The sequence below is a fragment of the Daphnia magna genome, unplaced genomic scaffold, assembly GCF_020631705.1.
Source record: "Daphnia magna isolate NIES unplaced genomic scaffold, ASM2063170v1.1 Dm_contigs117, whole genome shotgun sequence".
In the NCBI taxonomy this organism is placed as follows: Eukaryota; Metazoa; Arthropoda; class Branchiopoda; order Diplostraca; family Daphniidae; genus Daphnia; species Daphnia magna.
The window spans coordinates 223545-237959 of record NW_025533128.1 but is presented as its reverse complement, the minus strand read 5'-3'; the positions used below and the strand labels follow the sequence as shown (position 1 = coordinate 237959).

Here is a 14415-nt window from a genome sequence, read left to right as displayed (position 1 = left end):
GAGCCGCAAAACGGAATCGTAGAAATTTTGTTTCAACTTTTTCAAACTTTTTGTTTGAAAAAAGCTTTGGAACTGCTTGGTACTGTAGGTCAAGACCTAATTAGTGAACTGCCTGCTCAATATAACGATAATCCTGTTTCAGTCCAAGAAACATTTGAAACAACAACTTTTTAAAGATTAACAGATATCACAAGCCAACTACAGTCACAGTTAGACTTGACAAAGAAGACGTTTAGGAGTGTGAAAAAAGTTACGGAAGTAAAAAATTTAGTTGGAGATTGGGGAAAAAGAGTCAGCAAGATAGAGAATGAATGGGCCAATTTTAGACCCAAATTACAGGAAAATATTGTTGCTTCTCAGGCACTCTAAAAGCAAAAATGCCAAAGCTGTCACAATGCTGATGCAGCTGTACGCTGCATTGATTGCAGATTTCATTTGTGTATAGAATGTGATATAAATACTCACACTAAAATTCTATTCCACAACAGAGTGTTTACTGTTGAAAAATGCAACAGATTCCTGAATCAAGAAGAATTTTTCTCTTCGAAGGGTGAAATCTTAAAAACTTGTATGGTATAACTCTTTTACTTACCTTGTAGTATGTATATACACTTTTCTCATTTACATAATTTAAAATTTTCACAATTAGATGTTTCAGTTCCATGTTTACTTCCCCTGACTTGTGGACAATGTAAATTTACAGATCTAAAATGTGTACCTGGGTGTAGGAATGTTGCCGTAGTCACAACCAAAGGTCTGGAAGCCATGTATAAGCAGCAATTTTTCTATTAGAAATAAAAGTAATATAGTCTGATAGATTCGATGTGAAATCCACCGCATTTGAGTGTTCCACTTACCAAAAATTGAAAGTAGAACTGCAGATTACATCGTTTCAAGATTTTGGCTGGGAACTACAGATGATGAAAGTAGTTACTTGTTCTGTGGCAATCTACTTCTATATTGGTATCATTTGCAACATATGATACAAGGAATCTCCCAAAGAAAATTTCTTGAAATTCTGATAGATCTGTTTGAAAAACATAACAGGGTAAGTCTATTAGCTCGATATGTTCCTCGTTTAATTTCTAATAGGCTTCTTCATTAATTTATTAATATGTTTTATGTAGTGTTCAACAATCAGCCCAATGCATTTTGAAATGGCTTCCATAGAATTCAAATTCAGTAACTATCATATTGAAGCTGATATCAAGCGTGTCAACAACATGGAATGCAAAGCTTGTGGCACAGATCCTTTGGCATGCCATTGTGATGCAAATATGAAATGCTACAGGCTTGAATCAGCAAACGAGTAAGTTGTATAAAGGTGTCTAATTAATCCTCATTATGCAATTACCAATTTTAATTTACCTAACTATAGCCACGGTAGTATTCCTTTATTTGAAGGCATTACTATTGCCAGAGATGAGGAATTCAACGAATTTATTGCAGATGTAAATTCTGAGATTCCTATAGTAAGTCTTTGTGTTATCAAATATGGTTTATTATAAAAGCATTTTCTAATACAACGTATTATTTTTTGTTTCCTTAGCTTAAAGGTCATGGAACTTGTGGATCGTCAACTTTTAAAGCTGGCAAAACTGACTCTACGTACTACAGAGGACTTGATGAGACAGGAATCGTTTCACTCTGCTGCAGACATGGAGTAATGCTAAAAGTATCCAATGATTATCAAGGAGAAACTTACCGCCTGATTGCATTCTTGCATTCATTTGCCTTGAAACTAGGAATCTTATTTTTCTGTTACGATGTCATCTGTCGTTTTTGGAAATTCGGGGTGTTACTAAACTATGGACTTGGACAGTCCAAAATGGACTACTAAAATATGGACTTTGATCCAAAACTATGGACTTCACTAGATGGCGCTGCCTGTCCGAAACCATGGACTTAAGGACCTAAAATATGGACTTTGTCCTAAAACTATGGACTTCACTTCATGGCGTTTCCAGTATTTAGGTATGGATTTTGGTGCCTAACAACCCGTACGCCACAGAAACCTTACTTTTGGTTATTTAGGCTTGAATAAAAAATCAATACAGGCCTTTAAACTATACTTTGGGTAAGCTTAGAACTGCAACATCCACCACTAAACTTACCGTGAGCTAAATAAAGCTATTAACAAGTTAGCTGTCGATAGCTTTCAGCTATTTAGCTAAAAAATGCTTATTTATGTTATAGTGTAAATATACCTAGCTAGAGTTAGCTAAATTATTACTAACTAATTTATGCTTATAAACGCCTTCTAGAATTAAGCTTTCTTTTTGTAAGTATCAATATTAATAAAATAAATACATTTTGAAATTCAAAATGCGATTTTGCAACCGCAATATTTATTTTTTCCGGATAAATAACATATACCGCACAACGGTAAACATATATTCAAAGAATAAAAAAAAAACTCGTGAAATTCACCACAATAAGGACAGCATGTTAAGAAATAACATTACACTAGATTAACTTGTCTTTGTAACCTTAAGAATTAATAACTTATTGTCATAGAATGACTAAAAACAGCTGAAGTTACTCTTCGGAACCATTGTAGGGGACGTTATTGCAATTTTCAATTTGAAGATCCGAGTTGCGCAATGATAGCGAGTCCTTTTTCCCAGCGACATTAAGGGCAGCAGCTTCCTGCAATTTTTTTTTTTTTTTCGCTTGTGTGGCAAGCAAGTAGTCGATCTCCTATGGCAGTTTTTATCTGATCGGCCGTAAGGAGAACTTTATGCCAAGACTCCCATTTTGGAATCGAGAATTCTAAATGAATTAAAGTATAAATTTATCAATAGAGCAGGAATTTAAAAAAAATTAACTTACTGACAATTGCCTCCATCACTTCCTCTGGGAACTTTGCCTTGGGTTTACTCCCGGGTATACTAGGGAAAGCTCTACCGGCCAGACTAAAGAGAGAGAGCTCCGATTTGGTCCACCAACCAGACAGTAAAACTGAGACGGTAGCATTCAGACACCTCGCCGGATTTTGGGTTTTCATGCTCCCAGTCACCGTGGCTTGCCTCAGTTTTTGTTTGTCTATATTGATGTTGCCATAGAGCTTAACCTGTTGAAGATTTGAGGATATTGTTAAGTTTAAAAACGAAACCAAGAAATAAAAATTTTACAGGTGTGTTCTCGGAGTTTATTGAAGTTACGGCATCCAGTGAAGGCCCTGGTGTACATGGTAGTTGGCCAACTGCGGATTGATTTCCTTCCAGTCGTTCAATATAGCGCTGTACGACAATCGTCTGCGCCCGAACAGCTGTAATGTAAAAGGAGATCTAATTAGGTATTAGTAAAAAAAACATGAAATTTAGAAACTCACTTTCAGTAAGGAGTTGAACTGGATCTTCCTTGAACGCACTGATTTCTTCTTGAAGCTCCAAGACTTTCTGCTTTAGTTGCCTGTTGTCTTCCTCCAATTTGGCGATTTTCACATCAGTTTCAGCAAGCTCCTGTGAAAATTTGAATTACATCTTTAAGTTTAAGATTTAAAAAAAATGACACAGTTTTGTCTATACAAACCTGCTCTATATCCTCGTAAGGGCGCTTTTCAGAACTAAATTGCCCCGCTTCACCGTCAAGACCGGAATTTAACATAGCAGGAAAAGATGCCTTATCTTGCTCTTCCAAAAACTGCAGCTGACATTGAGCTTTGGGACGGTCTGCTACTCTACGATCAGCAGATGCCGTAAAACTTTTTATCATCTTTGTTCGCATGGTAGATAAACTATCTTTGTCATCTGAAAAACATAATACTTATTAATATTTGTGTGTAATAAAATAAGGAATAATGATGGTGAACCTGAAATCAGTACTGCCTTTCCAACACGAATAACAGTATCTTTGGAATTGGCAGTTGAGACAAGGGGAATCAAATGCCAAGATGATGTACCATTGGGTTTCTTTGCTTTCCACCTGAAAGTGAATAAAAGAATTAATGATAGCAAAAATTCTTCAATAGGATCTTTAGACTTTACCTTATTGCCAGTTGACGTTTACTTCCAACGTAAATTTTCATCATTGTTACTGCATCCTCTTCTGATTCTGGTAATTGTGGCCTTATCACATGAGAAAGAAGTCCTGCACCAGGGGCAAACTCGACAAAGTCAAACAGGACCATCAGTCTTGAATCTATTGTTAGTGGCCGAGAAACACTGGCAACACTACCATCCATAGACAGCTGCTCACTTAAATCCGCCATACCACCTAAGTTTCAGAAATTACTGCAAAAACTGCGTAAAAAAAGAACTATATATAGAGTGTTACAGTGAAAAAAAAACCACGTAATAATACCTCAGCAGCTCAATATACACTACAACACATCCAGCACATCACTTAACGGCGTGTCGGCGTTTTATGGCTTTTTGGCGCCCAGCAATCTGTGGTTTTTGCCAGATTTCTGATGGACAGCTTTCACGTTGCCGGAATTATTACATCAATTACATCAATCATAAACTCAGTAGTCAGTACCAGCAGACGAGTCATCGACACTTTCACAGCAATATAGTAAAACAGACGGACAATTTTAGTTATCTTGGTGCGTCCTAATTTTGACAATAAGTTCCCAGTATTTAAGAAAATTTTCTTCAGTCTTATCCTAAAGTGCTATAAAAAGACCAACATGTCAAGATGGCAAATGAAAAGAATGGCAGTTAGAGAGACTAATGCAGAGATGGCCGATTTATCCCCAAAACGGTTCTGTGACCAAGATCCAGACGTAGATGCTGCGGACCACCATGATCCTTACCACGATCAAGACCAGGGTCCAGGCGCTCTTCGTGAGGTATCGAAGTTGTTTCTTAAGTAAAATATTTTCAGTTAGTTGTATTAATTACAATTTAAATTCACAAGAGTCATGCATTGAGTTCAGCTACCCAAAACCATGTTTACGATGGACAAATTCAGTCAGCAAACGTTGAAGGAAGCCTATTAGCAACATTACAAGCTAGATGTGATGATGCCGATCAATTACTTTCCATTCAAGATGTAGAAGATCAAACTGAAGATTGCAGCATATCAATTAAGAGTTCCGATGTGGATGAGGTTAAACACAATTCCAATCAATTAACTTGCACTATATTGCAATTTTGTCATTATTTATTTTAGTTTGAACGCAATGAAATACACTCAACTGTTTATCTTCCACTGCTCAGTATTGCCTTTTATTTGGGAAGTCGTCTTACAAAAAGCTTTTTTGGGCCAACATAAAAAATTTTTCAAATGACCAGTGCATTTGATCATGTAGAACATTCAGTGTCCATATGCTGTTGCTGGAGTATAAACACCTTACATTTCAAACCACAAAAATATGGGTTTTCTCGAACAAAAATGCAGTTCCATACTTCAAACCATGAAAGACAAAGACAATCTGGAAAAGCCAATTCTGAAGAAATTATGTGGACATAACTACTATGAAGACCAGCGACAAGATTTTTATGTATTGGTTTTGCCAATTGAAAAACAAGTAAGATATTTCATCGAACATCATGGTTTGGAAGATCAGATGCGGGACGAAGACCCGAATTACCGTGGTGATGTTAATTCTGGAGATATGTACAGAAAGTTAAGAAGAGAGAAAATGATTGACGAAAATACCATAACAGTGCAACTAAACTTGGATGGTGCCAGTTGCTTTAAGGTACTACTGCTGCAAGGGGTTTTTCTTTGAATGAAGAAAGCCTGTTTTATACATTAAACTAACATTCTTATACATTTGGCTTTAAGGTTAGTCAATATGTATTTTGGCCATTTATGGCCATTATAAATGAGGCACCGTAGAAAATTCGCCGTGATTTCGTCGTTTTGTTATCCTTATGGTATGGAAATAAAAAACCACCAGCCAAAGCCATAATGGATCAGCCGCTTACCGAACTACGAAAACTTGAAGAACAAGGAATCATAGTGAACGGCAGGAAATACAGACTGGTTGTGTTGATTGCTAAGACTGATACGGTGGCCCGCCCTATCCCATGGAATTGCGGTCAGTTTAATGGACAATTTGGGTGTAATTTTTGTTTGTTGGAAGGTGTAAGAGTCTCAAACGGAAAGGGGAACGTTCGAGTCTATCCCGAACCAAAAAATGGTTTATCGGTAGAGTTGCGCAACCTTTCCCAACACAAAAGAGATGTAAAACTTGCCCTTGAAACAGGTAAAATGATGAATGGTATCGAAGGGGAAACTTCCTTTGCTATCCTACCACATTTCGATTATGTGAAGGCCTGTGTGCCTGAATATATGCACGGGGCTTGTTTGGGTGTAGTAAAGCAATTTCTTAAACTCCTTTTTACCGGTAGAAGAAGTCAGGGTCCATGGTTCATTGGGTCAAAAATGTCGATCGTCAATACCCGTTTGAGGAATATCAAGCCTCCATATGAGGTTTCAAGATCTGCTGGGACTATAGACGACCTACCTAACTGGAAGGCATCTATGTTACGGTTATTTTTCCTCTATTCCTATGTAATACTAGAAGACATTTTACCACCAAAATTCTTAAATCACTTTTGTCTCTTATCTTACGGGTTGAATGTATTATTGCAACAAAAAGTTTCTACGGTAGATGTAAAGAAATGGGATGTCCTATTTAAAACGTTCGTGAAGGACACTGAAATTCTTTATGGTGTTGAGCAATTGGGAATCAATGTGTATTTTCTTATGCACTTGTCCCAGTGCGTCATGGACTGGGGATGTCTGTGGTCTTATTCGACTTTTATACCAAAATGGTTCAACGGCGAACTACTGACTTGAAAACATTGGTCACAAGCAGTTGCCGCGCAAATGGTTAATAACTATCTCCTGAAAATGTCCGTAAGAGATAAATTTGTTCGTATAGAAAAAGAGGGCCAAGTTTTTCCACCTGACGTTAGGGATTTTCTCCACGAATCGCTTCATCTACCGTTATCATCCAGTGAATTAAGCATTTCAATAAAAGAAGGTGAAATAAAATTGCTTGGATCTCCACAATCGAAAAAATTGAATTTGGAAGAAGAGGTTGCGCTCATGAACTATTTAAAAATTGATACCGAAGATATTGATAGTATGACCGTACAGTCCTTTCCCAGACTTGAAATACAGTCCACGAAATCCATTTTTACTACTAATCAATACGCACTCTCTCCCAAGCGCTCAAATCATTGCGCTTTGCTTTCTAATGGGATGTTTTTTTCATCGAATCTATTTTTCTTGTCAGCAAAAACATGTTGTTCCGTTCTCTTGTAATTGGTAGGGAAATGGGTGTGGACTCGAAAAAAATTATGTACGCGCTCCCATTGGAAGCACGACTTTCTCATATTTGCCGGGACAGACTATGAAGTTGATTGGCCTTGGTCCTTCATTGATCGCAATAGATCCATCAGAAATTGTAACAAAATGTGTAATAGCAAAATGCAATATTATTTCCAACATGTTTATTGTAACTGCGCTGGTTAACAACTTTGAAACTGATTAATATTTCTGCAGCACAATAAAAATTTTGCAGTTAGTGTGATAAACTTAGAATGAGAGAATAGGATGCGGCTTGAATCAACGTGTATTGGATACACCTGCGACCAGTGCTCTATGAAGAGCAGACAGAGACTGACCCAGAGGGAAGGGGTTCTCCCCTATATATAGAGCCGACGGGTGCGGTGTTGCCAGATGGCGTCATCACACGCCCCTTTCAATAAGCAAAGATAACGTACATTGTTAACTTTGCTCTTTAACATGTTAGAGAAAAATAATAACTGGGGACACACAACACATGCATAACCATGAATAAGTAAACATGAGACTGGGATGGATGTTATTGTGTCCACTCGGCTGGGAAGAAGTGGCGCCGCGGCTGTTTTTTCCTTGTTGAACGGCGTAACACCGGTGGAACAGCATTTTCTTGTATCAGTGGAGCAGGATTCTCTCGTACCGGTGGCTCGGTTGGTTCCAGTTGCGGCGGTTGAACGACTTCCGGCTGGACTGGTGTAGTAGCTGGTGCAGTAGCTGGAAATACGGGTACGCGAGGGCGAAGAAAACGCCGATTGCGCCGAAAAAATCCGCCCGGCTGGAGTCTTGATGAGGTAGTCTCGATGATGGCCGACTTCTACGATTACTCCGGGGGTACACCACAGCTTACTGATGGGATGCTGGATCAGGACAAGGTTGCCGATGATAAACGGAGCGAGGGGCCGCGTATGCTTGTTGTAATGAGCTATTTGCAGCTCCTTGGACCGTCTCTCCCGTTTCTCGAGTACATCGGCTGCTTTTTGCCATTCTGGTGCGAATGAGCGGCGATGAGCTGGTAGACAGTCACGCACCGGACGGTTGAAAATCAACTGTGCTGGACTTGCACCACCAAATCGCGGCACGTTTCGGAAAAGCAGGATACTTTTGGCGAATTTCTCTTCGTTAAATGCGCCAGCTGTCCATGATCCACGGATGTGCGTCTTCATTGAGTCGATTTCTGCTTCAGCCCGGTCATTGGATTGAGCATAATATGGTGAAGAATTGTCAGCGCCTGATCTAGTGATAAAGTTGCTCCGTGTTCAAGTAGTTTAACACGAACTTCGTCACTTTCTACGCCGAAAATTAGTTGGCCTAATATGCGGGTCGGTTCACAGCTAGCACAACAATCTGTAGCAAATTCACATTTACGGGCTAAATCACGCAACTCGCACAACCAATCGTCTGCTGCTTGTTGAGGGCGCATTTTGGCGTCAACTTTTAGTTCAACTTTTCAGTGAACTTGTGTTTTTGTGTCAACCGTCCGGTAGATTGCTGAACTGGGATACCGTTTTGGCGACAACGTCAACTTAAGATTGAATGGAAAAAGTTTAACTTCTTCAACGGTGGTCTAGACCACCCTTGAGCTCTAGCTCAACCGCGTAGAGCTATATCTTCTGTTTTTGTTTGTAATTATATAATACGGCAACACTGTTTCAAAGCAGACACTTGTAAACTAAAATTTTTTTTTCAAAAGATATGACTTTTTTTTGAATTTGTATCGTAATGGAAAATATAATTGTAGAAAGTGATAGTGAAACAAAAAAAGAATGTTGGAATGGTAAAAAAACTGCCACACAAATTGCAATCGATTGTGAGGCTACAGAAGTGTTTTTGGGTAATTAATTTTATACTAGATTATTTTGAAGTATAATTTGAAACAGACTATTATTTGTAGGATTGTTGAAAAAAATTGGGAAACATTGAATGATTCCAAGACAAGTAAAAGGCAAATTTGGCATGAAATTTGCAGTAACTTGGAAGAAGCAGGATTTTGTATTCGTGGAGTTGACAAAATCCAGACATGTAAAAACAAGTGGGAAAACCTACGCAAGGATTATAGAAATTATATATCCAAATTTCAGCAAACAGGAAGCGGTGCAAATGATACCCAAAAGAAGCCAAAGTTCTTTGATTCCATCGAAGCAGTAATAGGTAATTTAATGTTCATGGATAGGTTATGCATATATATTATTACTTACCATATATATATATACTATATTATTACTTACTCATTTTACTGTTGTTCTGTTTAGGCTCCAGCAATCATTCCTTTCGACCTCCTTATGTGAGTGATTCACTATACCACAATCCTCACAAGTTCAAAGTTGGTGAGATCGGGGTACTGTTGTGCCATATAAGTTTTTGTAACAAAATTTGATCTTAATATTATTCTTGTTACAGAAGGTGAAATTAAAAAGACGGCTAATGATTCAAATAATTCGTCACTTTGTGGAGTTGCTTTACAGGAGGAACCTAAACCCCTAGGTATTAAGAATTCTTCTCTCGATCACCCCCCCTTTTATAAGTCATATATCATATCAATATTAATCATTTTCCAGACTCTCACTGTTTTTATTATTTATTTTTCTCTTTATGTATTACTATTCCTGTAGGTATATCATGCACTGAAAGAAACAACTCCGGTATGTTGTCTTACATATCGGATGATGACATATTTTTGGATAGCCTCGACGAAGCAAGCGGATCAACTCAAACAAAAGGAAGAGACCCAGCAAAGCTTCCAAAACCGACAAGGTTTTGGAAGTTTTCCGTGAGATGCGTGACGAAAGATCCTGTCGTCTTTTAGAAGAAAAAAAGACAAACAAAAACGACATGACGAAAGAATGGAAAAGACGCAACAATTAATCGACGTAATGAAAAGTTTGGTCCCGTCTTCCAAAAAAAGAAAAAGAAAAAGAAGAAATGCGGAAACAAGAAGACATTTTCTTCCAACAACGAAAACTTTGAGTCAAAAAGAAAGCGATCGCATTCTGATTCAAAATCAAGTTCTTCGTCTGATGAATGTAGTTCTTCATCATCATAAGTGGTAAAATCAGTGTATGATTTATTTTATTCCCTAATTATGGCAAATTTATCTTTTCACGGAAATAGGACGCCTTGTTTTGGCGTGATGGCATACAGTGCTTGCTAGTGTCCTATTTTTTTTCTTCAAAAAGTGAATATCGCTTTATATCTAAGAAACAAGAATCAAATATTGAACCAAGAATCGAAATAACGACGTATTAAACGTACCAAATGGATACAGGATTACTTTTGAATCATAAACCGGAAGCTGCCACTACAATTTACCAAAATGTTGTAATAAAATGAAAAAGTAATAAAAATATTACAATGAAGAACAATGCGTACTTTATTTCAGTTTATGGATTGATAACAAATTTTTATTTTTGTCTTCATTGTAGGGAGTCACAGATTTGTTGCCGTTTTCTTTCAGCCAAGCGATCTATCACACCTACAGCATACGGTTGGTTGTTCACGTTGCAATTGAGATATTCCTCGTCCAGCTTTCCACCGTAGAAAAGATCTCCTTGTTGTATACAAACATTATGCAATATACAGCAAGTCACGACGATATCAACACCTTTTTCAATGCTAGTGTTGATATCTAGACATCGTTTAAATCTATTTTTTATATCCCCAAATGCAAGTTCAATAACCATTCTGGTTGAAGACAATTTCTTATTGAAAATCCTTTGGCTCCTAGGTAGCCACCCATTCAGTTTTTTAAATGGTGTAATAAGCCATTGTTTTAAGGGAAAAGCGGAATCAGCAATGATATGGTATGAATTTTGATTAAAAAACTGGTGGCATTCGGTATCTAGCTGATGGAATAAGGAACTGCTTTGGAATACAGTGGAATCATGTACACTGCCCGGGAACCCACAAAACACATATGAAAACGACCGATCGGGTAAGGCAGCAGCCATAAGATTGAAACTACAAAATTTTTGTAGTTTCGATATGGTACCTGATTTGGAGCTTCAGGATGAAAGGGTATGTGGCAACCATCAAGAGCAGATACTGCTCCAGGAAAGTTACACTTCCTGCGAAAAGCCCTAGACACAGCAGGGATTCCTTCTCTGTTTGGCCACTTGATAAAGTCCCGCTGCTTTTGAAACATGAAATTGCAAAATTGGGAAACTACGTTGCAAACTGAGGAGTCCGTTCTATTGAACTTATCAGCAAGCAGCCTAAGGGAACCTTGATTTCCTAGGTACTGTAGATTAATATACAATATTTCATAGAGAGACATGGGTTCACATCCCCCATGAAATATTATATCACAGCGGAAGTTGTTGTCTTGTAAATAAGCCAACAAATACTGGAATGTTGTTCTCGTTACCCTGAAGTGTTTGAAAAAATCTGCATCAGAGTATACAGATATCACGTTCAGGTATCCAACTTGACGAGGATGACGCTCCATTTCGGTGGATCCGATAACAGTAAGCAATTCTGTATCCTCTGAATCAGAATCACTTTCCTCACTGGATGATTGAATGCCATCAAAAACATATTGTGACAGAAAAAGACAAAGTTTTCTTTTATCTGCCATTTTGCCTATACGTAGATAATTGAATTAATATTTAGTTATTTCAAAAAATTATATGAGACTTACAAATAGTTTTAGTAGTGTTTAGAGAGTTTTAAAAAATTGTTTTTACTGTCACTTTCAAAACAATGGCTTTTGAGAAAAATAAACAGTGGAAATATTTGACAGCCACCTAGCGGAAATAATTTGACAACAACTGTCATTTTACCGTCCACACAGTGGTTAAGCTGGACAGTTAACCCTCAACGTCGAATTCCATTTTAGCGTTAACTCCTCAGAATTGTTGAACTGAAAAGGTTCAACTAAACGTTGACGCCAAAATGCGCCCTGAATGCCTTGCTTTTTGGCGGCGAACTGTTGGCGCCACACGTGGCGTTTGCGGCCGGCATTGCAACGAGCACGGAGATGGTCGATGACAACCGTATGGTCGTCAAGCTGAGCGTCGGTGAGGCCCATGGAAAGTACAGCTTGAAGTGTGTCGGTTGATAAACACGATAGCAGAGTATGAGCCTTGTACAAGCCCCGATCATCTGCGTCGAGTGCCGAATCAATCGTCGACAAACTGAGAAAAATTGTCCATTTCTTGTGCCATAATTCAAAAGAGTCAGTTGTATTCATCTAAATCAAAAGGAGGAGGTTTACCATACGGCTTGAATGCCGTAGTCGCCATGTTGCGGTAATTGCCCCAAAGCCAGCCAATGTCAAGCCATTCACTCACTTCCTCCAGCTCGGAAAAAAGACGGACGCTTCTTGCCGACAAATACCACTGCAATGTGGGGACAAAAACTCAAAATACACCGCTCAGTGGCCCATCAATCACGATTGCTACCATGACAAGGACCGACTAGAGCATGGCGAAAAAGGCACTTCCCTAGCAAGACAAGTTTTCTCTAATCCAATAACGATTAATACAGGGTTGTAGATCGTTTTACGCTGATCATTTTTAATATAGGTTTTAGGGTGTGCAAATGAGCGGAAGTGTCCGTAAAACGCGTACAAAGTTTCAAGTTTTACGGAACTGACGTGCTGCCCAAGCCGGCCAGAAGAAGGGTCGGAAGGGGGGGATTGCGTGTACCCATGGGAGAGGGGACAGTGAAGGGGGGTTTACCTGAGCCACACCATACGGCCCCATGTTTTCCCTTTGCCTCGCATGTTAACGGTGGTGTAATGGTTAGCCGGTTAGCCGGTGATGCGAAAGATCCGAGGTTCGAATCTCGGTGAAGACTAGATGGATATTTCAGAAAAATTGACTTAGAATGAGAGAATAGGTTGCGGCTTGAATCAACGTGTATTGGATACACCTGCAACTAGTGCTCTATGAAGAGCAGACAGAGACTGACCCAGAGGGAAGGGGTTCTGCCATATTCATACCATATCATATCATTCTGCCCGCCATACCACCTAAGTTTCAGAAATTACTGCAAAAACTGCGTAAAAAAAGAACTATATATAGAGTGTTACAGTGAAAAAAAAACCACGTAATAATACCTCAGCAGCTCAATATACACTACAACACATCCAGCACATCACTTAACGGCGTGTCGGCGTTTTATGGCTTTTTGGCGCCCAGCAATCTGTGGTTTTTGCCAGATTTCTGATGGACAGCTTTCACGTTGCCGGAATTATTACATCAATTACATCAATCATAAACTCAGTAGTCAGTACCAGCAGACGAGTCATCGACACTTTCACAGCAATATAGTAAAACAGACGGACAATTTTAGTTATCTTGGTGCGTCCTAATTTTGACAATAAGTTCCCAGTATTTAAGAAAATTTTCTTCAGTCTTATCCTAAAGTGCTATAAAAAGACCAACATGTCAAGATGGCAAATGAAAAGAATGGCAGTTAGAGAGACTAATGCAGAGATGGCCGATTTATCCCCAAAACGGTTCTGTGACCAAGATCCAGACGTAGATGCTGCGGACCACCATGATCCTTACCACGATCAAGACCAGGGTCCAGGCGCTCTTCGTGAGGTATCGAAGTTGTTTCTTAAGTAAAATATTTTCAGTTAGTTGTATTAATTACAATTTAAATTCACAAGAGTCATGCATTGAGTTCAGCTACCCAAAACCATGTTTACGATGGACAAATTCAGTCAGCAAACGTTGAAGGAAGCCTATTAGCAACATTACAAGCTAGATGTGATGATGCCGATCAATTACTTTCCATTCAAGATGTAGAAGATCAAACTGAAGATTGCAGCATATCAATTAAGAGTTCCGATGTGGATGAGGTTAAACACAATTCCAATCAATTAACTTGCACTATATTGCAATTTTGTCATTATTTATTTTAGTTTGAACGCAATGAAATACACTCAACTGTTTATCTTCCACTGCTCAGTATTGCCTTTTATTTGGGAAGTCGTCTTACAAAAGCTTTTTTGGGCCAACATAAAAAATTTTTTCAAATGACCAGTGCATTTGATCATGTAGAACATTCGAGTGTCCATATGCTGTTGCTGGAGTATAAACACCTTACATTTCAAACCACAAAAATATGGGTTTTCTCGAACAAAAAATGCAGTTCCATACTTCAAACCATGAAAGACAAAGACAATCTGGAAAAGCCAATTCT

At 38.5% G+C, this 14415-nt stretch overlaps 3 long non-coding RNA genes across 4 annotated transcripts; 2 read left to right on the top strand and 1 right to left on the bottom strand.

Annotated features, from left to right (window-relative positions):
• The first annotated feature begins 8817 nt into the window (after positions 1-8817).
• LOC123466771 lies at positions 8818-11810 on the top strand. 2 transcript variants are annotated; one of them, XR_006641529.1, is made up of 3 exons: positions 8818-9097; positions 9158-9414; positions 11728-11810. It is a non-coding gene; the product is annotated as an uncharacterized LOC123466771 (long non-coding RNA). The 2 variants fall into 2 exon arrangements; XR_006641528.1 differs by lacking the exon at positions 11728-11810 and adding an exon at positions 9516-9600.
• LOC123466772 lies at positions 10168-10823 on the top strand. Its single transcript, XR_006641530.1, has 3 exons — positions 10168-10309; positions 10375-10597; positions 10686-10823. It is a non-coding gene; the product is annotated as an uncharacterized LOC123466772 (long non-coding RNA).
• Positions 10610-11833, bottom strand: LOC123466773. Its single transcript, XR_006641531.1, has 2 exons — positions 11627-11833; positions 10610-10810 (listed from the first exon to the last, which is right to left on the bottom strand). It is a non-coding gene; the product is annotated as an uncharacterized LOC123466773 (long non-coding RNA).
• Positions 11834-14415: the final 2582 nt, after the last annotated feature.